The sequence below is a fragment of the Rattus norvegicus genome, chromosome 1 (genome assembly GCF_036323735.1).
Source record: "Rattus norvegicus strain BN/NHsdMcwi chromosome 1, GRCr8, whole genome shotgun sequence".
Lineage (NCBI taxonomy): Eukaryota > Metazoa > Chordata > Mammalia > Rodentia > Muridae > Rattus > Rattus norvegicus.
The window spans coordinates 73,248,403-73,265,993 of record NC_086019.1 but is presented as its reverse complement, the minus strand read 5'-3'; the positions used below and the strand labels follow the sequence as shown (position 1 = coordinate 73,265,993).

The following is a 17,591-nucleotide window of genomic DNA, read 5'->3' as shown; positions in this document are numbered from 1 at the left end:
CTGTTTCTAAAGAAGTGAATATCTATCTATCTATCTATCTATCTATCTATCTATATCTATTACTTTATAGGTCTTTCTCTGGTTCTTTGGTTCTTTTTTCAGAGTAAAAAGGACTGCCTCTAAAGAATTTAGAAATGTTTCTGCTTTACAGTAGAAAACATGCCTAATATTATCCAAATGCTCAGAATGTGGGACCTCACAAATATTCGAAGAGAATCTGCTACTGCCACTTAATTAAAGATGAATGATTCATAATCACTTATGATTATGTTTATAAATACAGGTATGTATAGGCATCATCCCTCATGAGAGAAAAGTGGCTTGCCACAAATGATGACCATTACTGATAACTTACAGCAGATCAATTTCCTGAGAACAAGAAATTGTGTGGCGCCTAACCTCAACTGGTATATATAAATAAAACCGAATGCAAACCTTGCGATCATAGGAGAATAGGTTCAAGAGAGCAAGAACTACAAAACAGGAAGTTTAGTACAAGAATGCATCCCCTAAGGGAGTAGAGGAACAAAGAGTAGGGCAAAGAATGAAGGAAAGGCAATCTAAAGAATGCACCACCTTACGAACCATGCCACATGCAGACAACAAACCCAGACACTATTGTTGCTGCTAAAAAGTGTTTGCTGAGAGTAGTCTGATACCATTGTATCCTGAGAGGCTCTTCCCAGACCTGAGCAATACAGATGCAGATGCTGGATGTCAAACATCAGAATGACTAGAGCGACCACAATGGTGGAGATAGGAGAAGGACTGAAGGAGCTGAATGAGCTTTTTTTTTTTTTTTTATTATTATTTTTTTTTATTGAGTATTTCTTATATACATTTCAAGTGTTATTCCCTTTCCCGGTTTCCGGGCAAAATCCCCCTCCCCCCTCCCCTTCCTTATGGGTGTTCCCCTCCCAACCCTCCCCCCATTGCCGCCCTCCCCCCATAGTCTAGTTCACTGGGGGTTCAGTCTTAGCAGGACCCAGGGCTTCCCCTTCCACTGGTGCTCTTACTAGGATATTCATTGCTACCTATGGGGTCAGAGTCCAGGGTCAGTCCATATATAGTCTTTAGGTAGTGGCTTAGTCCCTGGAAGCTCTGGTTGCTTGACATTGTTGTACTTTTGGGGTCTCGAGCCCCTTCAAGCTCTTCCAGTTCTTTCTCTGATTCCTTCAACGGGGGACCTATTCTCAGCTCAGTGGTTTGCTGCTGGCATTCGCCTCTGAGCTTTATCTAGCATCTATGGGATGGGAAGCCTTTTGTCCTGTAAAGGCTTGATTTCCCAGTGTAAAGGAATACTAGGGTGGTGAGATGGAAGTGGGTGGGTGGGAGAGCACCCTTATAGAAGCAGAGTTAGGGGGATGGAATAGTGGGTTTGCAGAGGGGAAATCGGGACAGAGATAACACTCTAAATGTAATAAATAAAATATCCAATTAAAAAAGTGCATCTGCTACAATGTCAGATTAGCTGCACATATGATGCCTCATCAATGTGGTTTTTCAAACAAGATCTGAAAGGATGATGATGATAAAATTGCTAAGAAATAATAGACGAATTTTGCAAAGCCATAAACAGAGACAAAGAACTACAGACAACAAAAAATGCCGAGATTGGAAAAACAGTCGTCCTCTTAAAAGAATTTTGCACCTGGCCATCCAATATCATATGATCAGTTATGAAATCTTATCCACAGTAGAGAAAATGTATGAACTAAACAAATTTTATGTATACATTTAGGAATATGTATATGTCTATATATGTTTATGAATGTGTTTTGTGCATGTGTTAATGTTTTACAACCACAAAAAAGCAGAGACCACAAATTTGAGAAATATTGAAATATATCCAGAAGAAGGGGCGGGTGCAGGAAAGAGAAAGAGGGAATGTTGTAGCTATAGGTATATTTTAAGAATAAAACATATTTTAAGATTCTCCTGCCACCTCTCTACCCACCTTCATCAGACCTGTGGACCTCAGGATTATACCTGTATACTGTCTTCTCGGACACTCCCAGCTACCCTAAGCAGGGTGGTGTCCCCAGCAGACCTTGCTAATGCTCTACCCCACTTCTTCAGACCTATTGATTGTGAACAATATAGACTTCCTTGATCTAGAAACAGTGCGCACAGGGATACCTGTAAGAGGCCTGCACTACATAGAGGATTACATAGAGAGTAATCCTGTTCTGATTTTCTTCTAAATCAAGATCATCCAGGGACCAAAGAGATCTAGGTAGCTCAAGTTCCTCAAAAGTATACATTGATCAAGTGCAGAAAAATATGACGTTTTCAGAGCACAGCAACCCAAATGAAGCCAGCCCTGGATATTCTAACTCATTTTAAGCACAAGAAAAAGTTATAGAGGCATTAAAAAGGGATGAATATATCTGTCAAAGAAATACAGGAAAATACAATCAAATCAATAAAGGCCTTTAAAGTAGAACCATATGAATCCCTTAATCTAATACAGGAACATGCAATTAAACAGGTGGAGAAAAGAAGGAAAACATTCAAGACTTGAAAATGGAAATAGTGTATCCGGGTTTCCCAGTATGCCCTGAGTTGACCCTTTGCCAAAACTCTCTGTACCCAGATCCTGCCAGGAGAGAGGTGGTCTCCAAAGAGTGCAAACACGTCTGAGAGCACAGATGAGACCACTGGTTTTGATGAAATATGTGGCCCAAGAGGAACCCATCTGAGGTTCTCAGAACACAGGAACAGAGGAAGAGTCTGGGACTGAATCCTTCCAGATTCTGTTTGTGCCTGGAGCTGATCCTGTGCCACAGCTCTCAGTACCCTGATCCTGTGGGGATATATATTGTCTCCAAGGAGTGCTGACTCACTGTCTTACTGAAAGGTCAAGCCACTGTCAGAGACAACAAGACCAACTATCACCAGAGTAACCAGATGTTGAGAGGCAAGTAAAAGAACATAAGCAACAAACCAATGCCACTTGAAATAATCAGAACACAGTTATACCACACAGAAAGTCCTGGATACTCCAACACACCCGGAAATAATATTCTGATTTAAAATGACATCTAATGATGATGTTAGATGAATTTATGAAGAGCATAAATAACTCCCTTAAAGAATACAGGAGAACACAGGTAAACATGTAAAAGCCATTAAAGAGGAAACTTAAAAACCGCTTAGATAACTACAGGAAAACACAACCAAACAGATGAAAGAATTGAATGAAACCATCCAGAATCTAAAAATGGAAATAGAAACAATGAAGAAATTACAGAGGGAGAAAACCATGAAGATAGAAAGACCAGGAAAAAGTGAGGAGTCATAGATATAAGTATCACCAACAGAATACTCGAGATAGACAGGAGAATCTCTGGGTTAGAAGATACCATACAAAACATTGTCACAACAGTCAAAAAAAATGCCAAAAACTCCTAACCCCAAACATTCAGGAGATCCAGTGCACAATGAAAAGATCAGAACAAAGGGCATAGAATAGAGCAAAAATCCTCAGTTTAAATGGCTTGTACATACTTCAACAAATTATAAGAGAAAACTTCATTTGCCTATAGAAAGAATTGTCCATGAATATACAAGAAGCATACTAAACTCCAAATGTATAGGAGCAAAAAAGAATACCTTCTTTCCCATAATAGTCAAAACACCAAATTCACAAAGCAAAGAAAGAATATTAAAAGCAGTAACGGAAAAAGGTCAGGTATCATATAACGGCAGACATATGAGAATTACACCAGACTTTTTTTTTTATTAACTTGAATATTTCTTATATACATTTCGAGTGTTATTCCCTTTCCCGGTTTCCGGGCAAAAATCCCCCACCTCTCCTTTCTTATCGGTGTTCCCCTCTCCATCCTCCCCCCATTGCTGCCCTCCCCCCAACAATCTAGTTCACTGAGGGTTCAGTCTTAGCAGGACCCAGGGCTTCCCCTTCCACTGGTGCTCTTACTAGGATATTCATTGCTACCTATGAGATCAGAGTCCAGGATCAGTCCATGTATAGTCTTTAGGTAGTGGCTTAGTTCCTGGAAGCTCTGGTTGCTTGGCATTGTTGTTCATAAGGGGTCTCGAGCCCCTTCAAGCTCTTCCAGTTCTTTCTCTGATTCCTTCAACGGGGGTCCTATTCTCAGTTCAGTGGTTTGCTGCTGGCATTCACCTCTGTGTTTGCTGTATTCTGGCTGTGTCTCTCGGGAGAGATCTACATCCAGCTCCTGTCGGCCTGCACTTCTTTGCTTCATCCATCTTGTCTAATTGGATGACTGTATATGTATGGGCCACATGTGGGGCAGGCTCTGAATGGGTGTTCCTTCTGTGTCTGTTTTAATCTTTGCCTCTCTATTCCCTGCCAAGGGTATTCTTGTTCCCCTTTTAAAGAAGGAGTGAAGCATTCACATTTTGATCATCGGTCTTGAGTTTCATTCGTTCTAGGCATCTAGGGTAATTCAAGCATTTGGGCTAATAGCCACTTATCAATGAGTACATACCATGTGTGTTTTTCTGTGATTGGGTTACCTCACTCAGGATGATATTTTCCAGTTCCAACCATTTGCCTACGAATTTCATAAAGTTATTGTTTTTGATAAGCTGAGTAATATTCCATTGTGTAGATGTACCACATTTTCTGTATCCATTCCTCTGTTGAAGGGCATCTGGGTTCTTTCCAGCTTCTGGCTATTATAAATAAGGCTGCAATGAACATAGTGGAGCACGTGTCTTTTTTGTATGTTGGGGCATCTTTTGGGTATATACCCAAGAGAGGTATAGCTGGATCCTCAGGCAGTTCAATGTCCAATTTTCTGAGGAACCTCTAGACTGATTTCCAGAATGGTTGTACCAGTCTGCAATCCCACCAACAATGGAGGATACACCAGACTTCTTAATGTAGACTATAAAAGCTCGAAGATCCTGGGCAGAAGTCATACAGAACCTAAGAAAACAAAACTAGCAGCCCAGGCTACTATACCCAGCAAGGTACTCAATTACCATAGGTGGAGAAAACAAGGTATGCCATAACAAAACTAACTTTACATAATATCTTTCCACAAATCCAGCACTACAATGGAAAATAAATGGAAAACTCAAACACAAGGAGGGAAACTACAGCCTAGAAAATGCAAGAAATCACATTCCTGGCATAGTGCCTTTGGATACATAAATATAGGAGCAGTCAGAGGCAGGAACCTGTTGGTTTCTGTCTGTACCCAGAAGTGAAGTGAGCTGGTACCATAGCTGCCTGAATCCACATCCCATAGAGGAAAGAGCTGGATCCTCAGAAGTATGGACAGTAAGGAGAAGTCAGAGGAGAGAACTACTTTCTGCCCACAATCCTGAACAAAATATGAAATTGCCTAGTACCATCTGTGCCTTCTGGGCACAAGGACTGAGGAGCAGTCAGGAACAGGACCCTTTGGGTTTCTACCTGAGCCAAGAGCTGAAAGCCAGTTGGCAGGAGTGCATACACACTTGAGAACAGATGTAAGAACAACTCTTCTGTGTCAAGCAAACTGCTTGGAGGTTTCATGTCACAAAAACCCAGGATCAGGCCTCTGGTCCAAGATCTCACTGACAGAAAATAGGTCTACAAGAGTGCTGACACACAGGCCTACAGGAGGGTCAAGCCACTAGCAGAGACAACAAGACAAGCTAGCACCAGGGACAAGCTGATGGTGAGAGGCAAGCATAGGAATCTAATCAAGAGAAACCAAGACTATCTAGAATCATCAGAGCCCGGTTTGTCCATCAAAGCAAATACTGGATGCTTAAACACACTGGAAAAGCAAGATTTGGATTTAAAATCGCATTTTATGTTGATGATGGAGGACTTCAAGAAGGACATAATTAACTTCCTTAAAGAAAAAAAGGACAACACAAGTACACAAATAGAAGCACTTAAAGAGGAAACAGAAAGTGCCTTAAAAATTACAGGAAAAACATAACCAAACAGGTGAAGGAATTGAGCAAAATCATCCAGGATTTAAAAATGGAAATACAAGCACTAAAGAAAGCAGGGAAATGCTAATTAAAACATCTCCGAGGCTCCGTCTTACACACATCAGAATGGCCAAGATCAATAACACAGGCTGGCAAGGATGCAGAGTAAGGGGAACACTACTCCATTGCTGGTGGGAACACTAACTTTTATAACCACTTTGCACATCAGTTTGGCAGTTTCTCACAAAAAGGGGAATACTACTACCTTGAGACCAAGCTATACCACTCCTGGGAATATTCTCAAAGGAATGCTCCAACATCCCATAAAGAAACTTGTGCAACAATGAACATAGCAACATTTTACATACCATCCAGAATCTGGAAACCACGTAGGTGATCCTTAACTGAAGAATGGATTTTAAAAGTTTTGGCGTATCTATAAAGTAGAATGCTATTCAGCTATTGAAATTAAGACATCATGAATTTCACAGTCAAATGAATGAACCTTGAGTATATCATCCTGAGTGAGCTAACCCAGTCCCTAAAGGTAATCCATGGTATGTACTTGCTCGTAAATGAATATTAACCATAAAATACAGGATGCACATGCACTCTACAGACCCCAAAGTACTAAATAACAAGGAATTCACAAACAAGTATACTTAAAATTTACTTAGAAGTGGGAATGAAATAGTCATAAGAGGCAGAGGAATGGAGGGAACGAGGTAGGAGAGAGGAGGGTGAGAATGAGGGGTTTGTGATCAGGTGTGGGGAGGGACAGGCATTCAAATGGATAGAAAAATAAAGGGAAATCTACAACTGTTGGCATCCAGAAGGTGGAGCACATCTTCAGTATGAGACAGAGCCCTGTCATAATGGAAGTGTCCACAAATCAATGGCACTAACCTTTGCTGTGACTCAGCATTAAGATAATGGAACTGTAAAAGGCCACCTCAAGTAGCAAGGCAGGAACTCTATTGGTTCCAAATAAATAAATAAATAAATAAATAAATAAATAAATAAATAAATAAATGTTGATCTCTCTGTCTGTCTCTCTGCCTGTCTGCCTGTCTATCTATCTATCCATCTACCTACCTATATATATATAGTCCAAAAAATATATTCTAAAATATTTAAATATTTGTTTTATTTCCTAGCCTATGTGGTCTATTATTCCCAGATTATTTTCTAGAATACTTCTGAGAATATTCATTACAAAAATGTTATTATACTGTACTAAGTGTTCTAATGATGCCCTATGCAGACTGTTATATAATGTTCTATTATACATAACTATTCCTACTTCAATGAATAGTATTCTCATATTTGACAAATTACACTCCTTTGCTGAGTAGTTTAAAGTAGAGCATGCTCTGTGTATAACAGTTAAGGCATAAATTGAGGGCAACCAAGAACAATGTCAATAGACTCCTTAGTTGGTAAGGCCCTATTGAATCATACAACATAGAGATGTCAAACTTCAAGCTTCAACATTACTGGATAATATTCAGAGTCCTAGAAGCTATCAAAATGTTACTCAAGTTTTAATGACAAAAATCCTGATTCAATAATTTCATGAACATCATTAGAGCAAGCAACCAATTAATGATTGAATTAAAGGCCCACTACACAAAAATCCATGCAGGTATCAGTATCAGGGACAAGAATATGTGGCTGAAGATTAATGTAGACAATAGGGAAGAATTGTATACCATTATTCTAGTAAATGTGCAGAGGGATAAACTGACCCATATGATCTCAATTTATACTGAGAACTTTTTCTATCCCACAAACCCTAAGAAGCTTCCTTTTATAGTCTGTGATGATTAACAAAGAGGAAATTATTCAAGGTACTGAAAACAAGAGAATCTGGAAGAACTAGCTAAAATTGGGGTATGTATGTATTATTTAGGATTCTCTAGAGTCACAGAATTAATGGGATGTTTCCATACATTAATGGAATTTAGTGTAAGGATTTATACTCTCTAGCCCATAAACTAAACAATGCATGACTGTGAATGGGCATGGAAAGATCAAAAATCAGGTATTTGTTCAATCCCATGAAGCTATTGTCTTACCTGGTCTTCTGTGTGAACTGGAATTCTGAAGAAGTAGCTCCAAAAATTCACTAGCAAGTAAGTGCAAGCAGGTGAAAAAGAGTGAGTCTTCCAATGTCCTTATGTAGGCCTGTGGTGGAAGGTGTGCCCTAGAATAATGATATGTATAACCTTGCATGGATCTGGAACATGCTTTGTCTCATGTTGGTCTTGATTCAGAGATCTGCTTGCATAAATCTCCTGAGATTAAATATGGGTACAACCTTGCCTAGCCATAAGCTTTCCATGGACACTATGCCTCAAGATTTCTATGTCAAAATTGGAGATATAAACCTGTGTCTTCCAGCCACAAGATCTGGATCACAGTTGTGCCTTCAAATTCTGGATTTCATAGATGATACTACACTAAGCATATTCTAACATCACTAAGTAGACTCAATGCTTTTTGTTTGTGTACTTGTTTGCTTGTGTTTCTTTTAAGGAACACATATAATTTCAAAGAAATAGAGGTTGAGGATGGAGACATAAGAAATTGGAAATGATGTGATAGGGTAGACTTCACAAAAATATGATTCATGTACATCTGCAAGTATGTAATACTCAAAAATATTTAAGTTGTAAATGTTCTAATTTTTTCTTTATACAACTAAATTGATTTCATTAGAAGTCGGAGAAACTTGGATTTAATGAGACATAGAAACTTGTCTAAGTTTTTCATAAATGTGACAACAATGATTTTAGGACATTTCATTAGAAAGGTTGTCAACTTTTAGGGATAATAATACACAGTGCCTCCTTCAGGCATCTATATTCTTTGACTATATTCACAAGAAACACTTGTTTATTTGTTAATTAGCAACTGGAAATTTTTGATAAATGATTTGTTTCCCAAAGCAAGAATTGTCATTATATAAGTGAAAAAAATCTCATTCAGAAGGGAGATGTGTTCCCAGAGTCACAGTGATATACTTCAGGCTTGAGCTGACTCTTTCATATCACTATTAATGATCTAGAATCTTCCCACCATCATGTAGAGGCAAGGGGTCAGGTGAGCACATTGTATTCCAGTATAAGTAGTAAATTCAGCACACATACACACACACATTATATATATATATATATATATATATATATATATATATATATATATAGAGAGAGAGAGAGAGAGAGAGAGAGAGAGACCATAATGATCATACCTGGTAATGGAAATCTGGGCTGGAAAAAAGACCTTTGGAACAAAGAGAGATTGCATAAGAATAGTGGCAAAATTAAGAGGTGACCTAGAATCTAAGGCATTACCTAAAGACTATACATGGACTGACCCTGGACTCTGACCTCATAGGTAGCAATGAATATCCTAGTAAGAGCACCAGTGGAAGGGGAAGCCCTGGGTCCTGCTAAAACTGAACCCCCAGTGAACTAGACTATGGGGGGAGGGCGGCAATGGGGGGAGGGTGGGGAGGGGAACACCCATAAGGGAGGGGAGGGGGGAGGGGGATGTTTGCCCAGAAACTGGGAAAGGGAATAACACTCAAAATGTATATAAGAAATACTCAAGTTAATAATAATAAAAAAAAACTAAAAGTAAGTGAAGATATATGTTAGAACTCTACCCTTTATCAATGATGAAATTGATTTCAGTGCCGAATCAGATAATTGTTTTGATGCTAGACTATGTCCTATATGTGGTTTCTTTTTCTTAATTTGTTCCTCCTGTAAGAGTCATAAGGAAGATATACTTCTAAGCTTAATTTGTATTATTAGTATTTCTTTGCCATATAGGTCAATTATTAACATTCCAATACCTTGGTAATTCCAGAGAATTAATAAATTGATAAATAAAATTCTGATTGCAAACTTTAAAAAAAAGAGGTGACCTAGAAGCTAAAATATTCATAACCTTTTAACAGTCTTTGTCATTTCTTATTTTAATATATCTTTCCCAATGAGTGTGATTGTATGTGACATGAGGATAATGCAGCCCATCTGTGAAGGCGCTGTTGGATTGTAATATATTAATGGGATAACATTCATTCATTTACAGGATATTTAGATTATCTTTTAGGGAATTATCATATAATAATAATAATAATAATAATAATAATAATAATAAATCTCTTTTACATTCCAGTCATTATCCCGCTCCAGGTCCACCCTCTGACAGTTCCTCTTCCCTTTCCTCCTCTCTCCTAGTCTCCAGTAGAATGTCCCCACCCCTACCCTACCAGAACTACCCCATTCCTGGGGCCTTAAGTCTCTCAAAGTTTAGGCCCTCCTCTCAATGAGACCAGACCAGAAAGTCCTCTTCTATATTTGTGTTGGGGACCTATATCTGCTAGTATATGCTGCCTGGTTGGTAGCTCAGTGTCTCAGATATTTTGGGAGCCCCATATTAGGTGAGACTGCTGGTCTTCCTATGGGATTTCCCTCCTCCTCAGCTTCTTCAAGCCTTTCTTAATTCAAACAGGCCCTGGTTCCTATCCATTGGTGGTGTGTAAATATATGCATCTGAATCTTTCAGCTGCTTGTTGGGCCTCTTGTAAGGCAGCCATGAGAGGCTCCATTCTGTAAGCTAACCAGAACATCAGTAGTAGTATCTGGCCTTGGAACCTCATCTTAAGCCGTATCACAATTTGGGACAGTCACTACACCACCTTTATGTCTATCATTCTCCAATATTCTGTCAGTATTTCTTTTAGACAGAAATAACTCTAGGTGAGAGTTTTTGATTGTAGGATTGCAACCACTCCTTCCACGAGATGTTCTGTTTCTACTGGAGATGGGCTTTACAAATTCCCTTTTCCAGCTATTGGGCATTTCATCTACGGTGCATCTTTCTGAGTTCTGAGCATCTATCAACTCACAGTTCTCTGGTATATTCTAGAGGGTCTCCTCAACTCCTACTTCCCAAGGTGGCCTGTTTTCATTCTTTCTGATAGACCTCAGGCTTTCTCTCATGTTTCCTTTTTAATACCTGATTATGTTCCACTTTTCCTCTCCCTGTACTGTCACCTACCCAGGTCCCTCTCTCTGCACCCTGTGTTTGTTTTCTTCTTCCTATTAAGGGGGGGCTGAGGCATTCTCCATTGGCCCTTCAGCTTGTTAACCTTCTTGAATTCTGTGAATTGTATACTGGATATTCTGTACTTTTTTTTGGCTAATATCCACTTATTAGTGAGAGCATACCATGGATGTCCTTTTGGGTCTGAGTTATCTCAATCAGGATGATATTCTTCTCTTCCACCCAAGGAAATGATGATGTCATTGATCTTAATACCTGAATAGTATTCCATTGTGTAACTGAAACATATTTTCAGTATCTATCTTTCCATTGTGGGACATCTGGGTTGTTTCCAGATTCTGGATATATGTAATATGTGTCCAGTGGTATGTTAGGACATCTTCGGGACATATGCCATAGAGTGTTGTAGTTAGTTCTTCAGGTAGATCTATTTCCTATTTTCTCAGGATCCTCCAAATTGATTTGCAGAGTAGTTGCACCAGTTTGCAATCCAACCAGTAATGGACACTTTCTTCACATCATTGACAACATGTGCTTTCACCTGAGTTTTTCATCTTAGTCATTCTGATTAAGTGTAAGGTTGAATCTCAGGGTTGTTTTGATTTGCATTTCCCTGATGACTAAGGACTTTGACCATTTATTTAAGTGCTTCTTAGCCATAATAACATCTTTTGTTGTAAATTCTCTGTTTAATTCTGTATCTCATTTTTGATTGGGTTGTTTGGTTTTTTGGAGCCTAGGTTCTTGAGTTCTTTATATATTTTGGACATTAGCCTTGCTTTTCTTTTGAATATTAATGCAAAGAAAATCAATAAATTCTCACAAACTGCATCCAAGAACACATAATAACAACCATTCACCATGATCAAGTATGCTTCATCCCAGGAAAATTCACTAACTTAATCCACTATATAGACAAAGTGAAAGAAAAAAATCCCATGATCATGATGAAATAGCATTTGATAAAATACAGCACCTGTTCCTGTTATACAGTATTGTAGAGATCAGGAATGTAAGGCCGATACCTAAACACAGTAAAAGAAATATACAGCAAACAAACAGTCAATATCAAATTAAATGGAGAGATACTTGATACAATCTCACTGAAATCAGAAACAAGGCAAGATGTCCACTTTTCCCATATCTGTTTAATGTAGTACTTGAAGTGCTAGCTAGAGCAATAAGACAGCAAAAGAAGATCAAGGGGATGTAAATTGGCAAAGAAGAAATAAAAGTATCAGTATTGGCAGATGATATTACAGTATATATAAGCAACCCCAAAAATTCTGCAGAGAACTTCTGTAGGTGATAAACAACTTTAGAAAAGTGGTGTGATATAAAATTAATTTGAATAAATCAGAAGCCTTCTTTTATACAAATGATAAATGAGGTGAGAAAGAAATTAAGGAAACAACACCATTCACGATAATCACAAGTAGTGTAAAGTATCTTGGAGTAAGTTGAATCAGACAAGTAGATGATCTGTATGAAAAGAACATCATGTCTTTCAAGAAAGAAATCTACAAAGACTTCAGGAAATGGAGAGATCTTCCATGTTCATTCATTGGTAGAAATCATGTAGTAAAAATGACTATCCTAACAAAAACAATCCACAGTTTCAAGCCAATCCCCATCAAAATTCCAACACAATTCTTCACAGACAAATGGAAAGAACAATTCTCAATTTCATATGGAAAAAAAACCTTGGATAGCAAAATAAAGTCTTAGCAATAAAGAACTTTTGCCCAAAAGTTCAAAATGCACATGATACAACCTACAGACTGTAGCAAACTTAGGAGAAAGAAAGACCAGGTTGTGAATGCTACAGTACTGTATTGAGAGGGTAAGAGAATGATGGATAGAAATGAAGGTAGGGAAGACCTCAGAGGGAAAGTGTAGGGTGAGGAAATAAGGGGAACAGTACCAACTACAGGAAATAGAAGAAAAATACATGGTAGTAGGGCATGATGAACTGGGTAGCCATTGGAAGGTCTGAGACACCAGGAAAGCAAGAGGTTCCCAGAACCCACCAGGGATGACTTTAGTTCAAATGCACAGTGTAGTGATGCTAGAACCTGTAGAAACCACCGCCAGTAGAGACAGCAGTCAAGGGACAGTGTGACACACTAACCTCAAAGTTTTTTTTTTTTTTTTTTTTTTTTTTTTTTGGAGCTGGGGCCGAACCCAGGACCTTGCGCTTCCTAGGCAAGCGCTCTACCACTGAGCTAAATCCCCAACTCCAACCTCAAAGTTTTTAACCCAGAAATTTTCCTGTCTAAAGGGAAGACAGGGACAAAACGTGGAACAGAGAGTGAACAAAGGGCCATCCAGTGACCGCCTCACCTGGCTTTCCATTCTGTGTGCAGTCACCAATCTTGCTGTTGCCAAGAGATGCTTGCTGATAGGAATCTAGTATGGTTGTTACATGATAGGTTCTTCCAGCAACTGACCAATGCAGATGTAGATGCTTGGAGCTAACATCAGCCTGATCTCAGCGATCCAGTTGGTGAACTGTCAGAAAGAATGGAGGAACATACTTTTATTACAAACCTTTAGGAAGAACAATGCTGCCTGGCCAAACTCCCCAGTGATTCCACCAACTGAGGAGTATACAGGGAGAGATCTCTGGCGTCAGATATATATGTAGTACAAGATGGCCTTGTATGACATCAAAGGGGGCGTGTTCCTTGGTCCTGTGGAGATTCGATGCCGCAGTGTAGGGGAATGCTGAAGTGATGGGGCAGGAGTGGATGGTATGAGTTGGGAACAGCCACATAGAGGCAAAAGGGACAGGGGAGGGGGTAAATGGGGGCTGGGGGTTTGTGGAGGGGTAACTTTGAAGGGGAATATCATTTGAGATGTAAACAAACAGAATGATTAATTAAAAATTATAATTATTAACACCAAAAAAAAATACTTCTGGAGAAATCACCATCCCTGACCTCACGCTATACTGCAGAGCAATCGTGATAAAAACTGCATGGTATTGGTACAGAGTCAGACATGTTTCTCAGTGGAATAGAATTGAAGAGCCAGAAATAAAAACACACACTTATGGACATAGGTCTTTGACAAAGAATCCAAAAATATGAAATGATTAAAAGAAAATATAATCTAGAAATGGTGTTTACCGAACTGGCAGTTGATTTTTACAAAAATGAAATTAGATCCATGTTTGTCACATTTCATAAAGCTCAAGTCCAAGAAGATCAAGGACTTCAACAACAAGAACAACAACAAGAACAGCAGCAGCAGCAACAACAACAACAACAACAACAACAACAACAACAACAACAGAAACAGAAACAAAGAATCTAATACATTCAGGGGGATTTCCTAAACAGAATTCCCATGGTTCAGATTCTATGATCAAGAATTGATAAATGGGACCTCATGAAACTGAAAAGCTTCTCTAAGGCAAAGGACATAGTCAATAGGACAAATCAGCAACGTATAGATTGCGAAAAAAAACTTCACTAACTCCACATCTAATAAAGGCATTTTTATAGATGAACTCAACATGGTTTCCACCATGGGAAAGTTCCGATATTAGATATTAAAAAATTGCATGGGTTGGGGATTTAGTTCAGCGGTAGAGCGCTTGCCTAGCAGGCACAAGGCCCTGGGTTCGATCCCCAGCTCTGAAAAAAAAAATTGCACAAGTCTAAAATCCATGATGTGAATGTGTTTTTAAAGGAAATACAATCATAGGTGGCATTACATTTATGATCTGGTAACAGTAAGTGATTCTGTAATTAATGACTATTGTTACAATGACTGGTTTGAAGCCTTGCTAAGATCTTGGAAAGGTGTCATGGAAGCGCTGGTACCATATGAGTATTGAACAATGACAGACAGACTCAATGTTTCCTGAGTTATTTCCACTGGTTTATTCATACCATAATGTAAATACAAGCTCATATTATGACTTATCACACTGTTTTATGTTATCACTGAAAGAGGACAGTCTTGTTTATAGAATATGAGGGTTTTATTGATCACCTAAAATTGTTTTAAGCTTAATTCTATATCTCATTGGGCATTGTTTTAGATTTTGCATTCTATCGCTTCTCGGCCTTTTGGCTAAGATCAAGTGTAGATTTTGCATTCTTCAGATTGTATTTTATTATTTCACATGCATTTTCTCTATTTGAATGCATCATAATTTTCATTATAATTGATTCATCTATATAAAAATTAATAAAGAAACTGTATAAGATAGCCTATATCTTTATTCCTACACCTGCGAAGCAGTTAAAGAGATCTCTGTGATTCTGAGGCAATCATGGTCTACATAGTGAGTTTTAGGACAGCCACATCAAAAATGGAAATATGTTTTTATAAGGATATAGACATTTGAGGGAAAAAATAGGCAAAATATAATGGAGAGATCTGGGAAAGACAGAACAATTATAAATCTGGGTCAATGAAATACCTAGTCTGGTATGGCCTTGGTAGGGAAAGAAAGATATGGTTTCTGAACCTAGGACATCCATAAGTATCAAGGGATGGACTGGGTGTGAGGCTTCTATGATGTATGTATTTTCATGTTCCTCTGAGAAATTTCCTCCCTATTAACCTTGATGACTCCAGGATAAAAAGAAAAGAAAAAATGTCCTGGTTTCAAGGATACATCTAAAACTAGCAAATTGATAAATGGTGGGATATACAGGATAGTCTTTAAAGCTGTGGAAAAGAACTCTAAAATCGTCAGTTCAAAAATACATAGCCTCAACTATGCAAAAATATAAGCATGCAAGAAGAATTGTATATGGGACAATTTCCTTCACAGATTTAAAGGAACAGAGGCAGATACACTATGAGCAAGCTTGTCAGAAACATACAAATAGAGGCAAATACAAATGGATGCAGATTTCTGAATTGAAGGTCAGCCTGGGACACAGTAAATATAAGCCCAGGTGTTGTCACATGGGATCCCAACAGGCTATCATATTGTCTGTGACTAACTGAGGGATACAGATTTCTGAGTTCTTTTCCAATGTTAGAAAAATATGCTTACTGTCTCTTCAGAATAGAGGAGCTTTGATCACTATAGGATAATCAAAAGCAAAAGAGAACCTGAAACAAACAACTGAATTGAAATATAATTTAAAAAAAACTGGGCTTTTCTTCTACATGAGAAGAGCTAGCAGAGATAGTAGGGCTTTTTTTTTAAATTTTTTTCAAAGAAGATCTGTGCTATCTCGAAGATTGAAAGCTCTTCACTTGAAGAGTGAAAATAGTTATTCCAAATTTTTTCTAACGGAATTTCTGATTTTGGTTGTAAAATCCATAGAGAGTCAACAAAGCACTCTTAGAACTTTTCATACATCTTTTGAAATTTTTCTAAAATTATTTCAGAAATCTCAAGAATAAAAGCTGACACAGTAACTGATTAGAGAAGGCTGTCTGAAGAGTGAACACAGATGTTTTAGAAATTTTCCTGGCTTTTGGATTTTGACCAGAAAACACAAGAAATACTTTTAGAATTTTTCTAACAGTATTTGTGACTTGGTAAGAAGATATAAGAATTTTTTTTAGCATCTTTCCTGACTTTGATCAGAAAGCCCAATATCTCTCCGGAGAGCTTTTGTAATTTTTACTAGCAGAGAGAGTTGTCTCCAGCAAAAATCTAGCTGAGTCAACAAAAGAGTTTTTAGAATAGCATGAAAAAGCTATCTAGAGAAAATCAGTACACAAAGAGAGAACAGGGTAGAAAGCCATCTCAGGAGAACCCAGGCTGCCAGCCTGCACATGTGTTTTGACTTCTAATGTTTGTTTCTTTTTTTTTTCATTCCAAAATACCCACACACAAGAAAACAGACCTGTCCAAGTGAAAAGTGGAGTCAATGAAAAGTGCTGCAAAGCAAATGACAGAGACTCTAGTGTTCAAAAGTATGCATTAGTTTAAGAGAGGAGATAAAAAATGTCTAAAACTTGAAAAATGTATTTGGAGTAGAATATATAAGACATAGTGTGTTAAGATATACAAATTGAGAGGAGGTACAGTAGAATAGAATGAAAGGCTAAAGGCTAGGAAGGTCACTGCCAAGGAAATTGAACTAATAAAACACTGATTAACTAAAAGAGTTAGCAAGGTGGAAAAGGAATGCGAAAATGACTAGGAAGGTGTGATAAAGTGTAGTGGATTTGTAAAATCAGAGTGGTAGAACAATAATGGATATAGATATTTCTTTCATAATGACAATTTGATCCCTCTCTTGTGTCCTAGATATTTACCTATAGTAGAAAGAACTTACCAGGCCTAAGGCTTTATATTACACAAACACTATTTGGTCTTTAGCCAGGTCCTTCCCTTCCTCAATATTAGACACAATAATAACTGCCAGTACATCTGGGGGGATTCCAGATGTTTAGTTGTTGGATAAGATTGTATGATGTAATGTCTGATCCTGTCCATGAAAACAGGTTTACATAAAGAAACTATATTTTGAAATTAATATTCTGTAATAAATAATTAGTGGTATCAAAAGCTTACTGCTATGTTCACATCTACATCTCATTCTTCAAAGATATAAAAATAATAATTCTGAAGCTCATGTAGAAAAACCAAAGACATAGATAAA

The 17,591-nt window shown here is 38.0% G+C and overlaps 1 pseudogene; it reads left to right on the top strand.

The window, feature by feature from the left end:
• The first annotated feature begins 15,067 nt into the window (after positions 1–15,067).
• On the top strand, positions 15,068–15,169 carry LOC120100490 (U2 spliceosomal RNA; annotated as a pseudogene).
• The last annotated feature ends 2,422 nt before the right edge of the window (positions 15,170–17,591 follow it).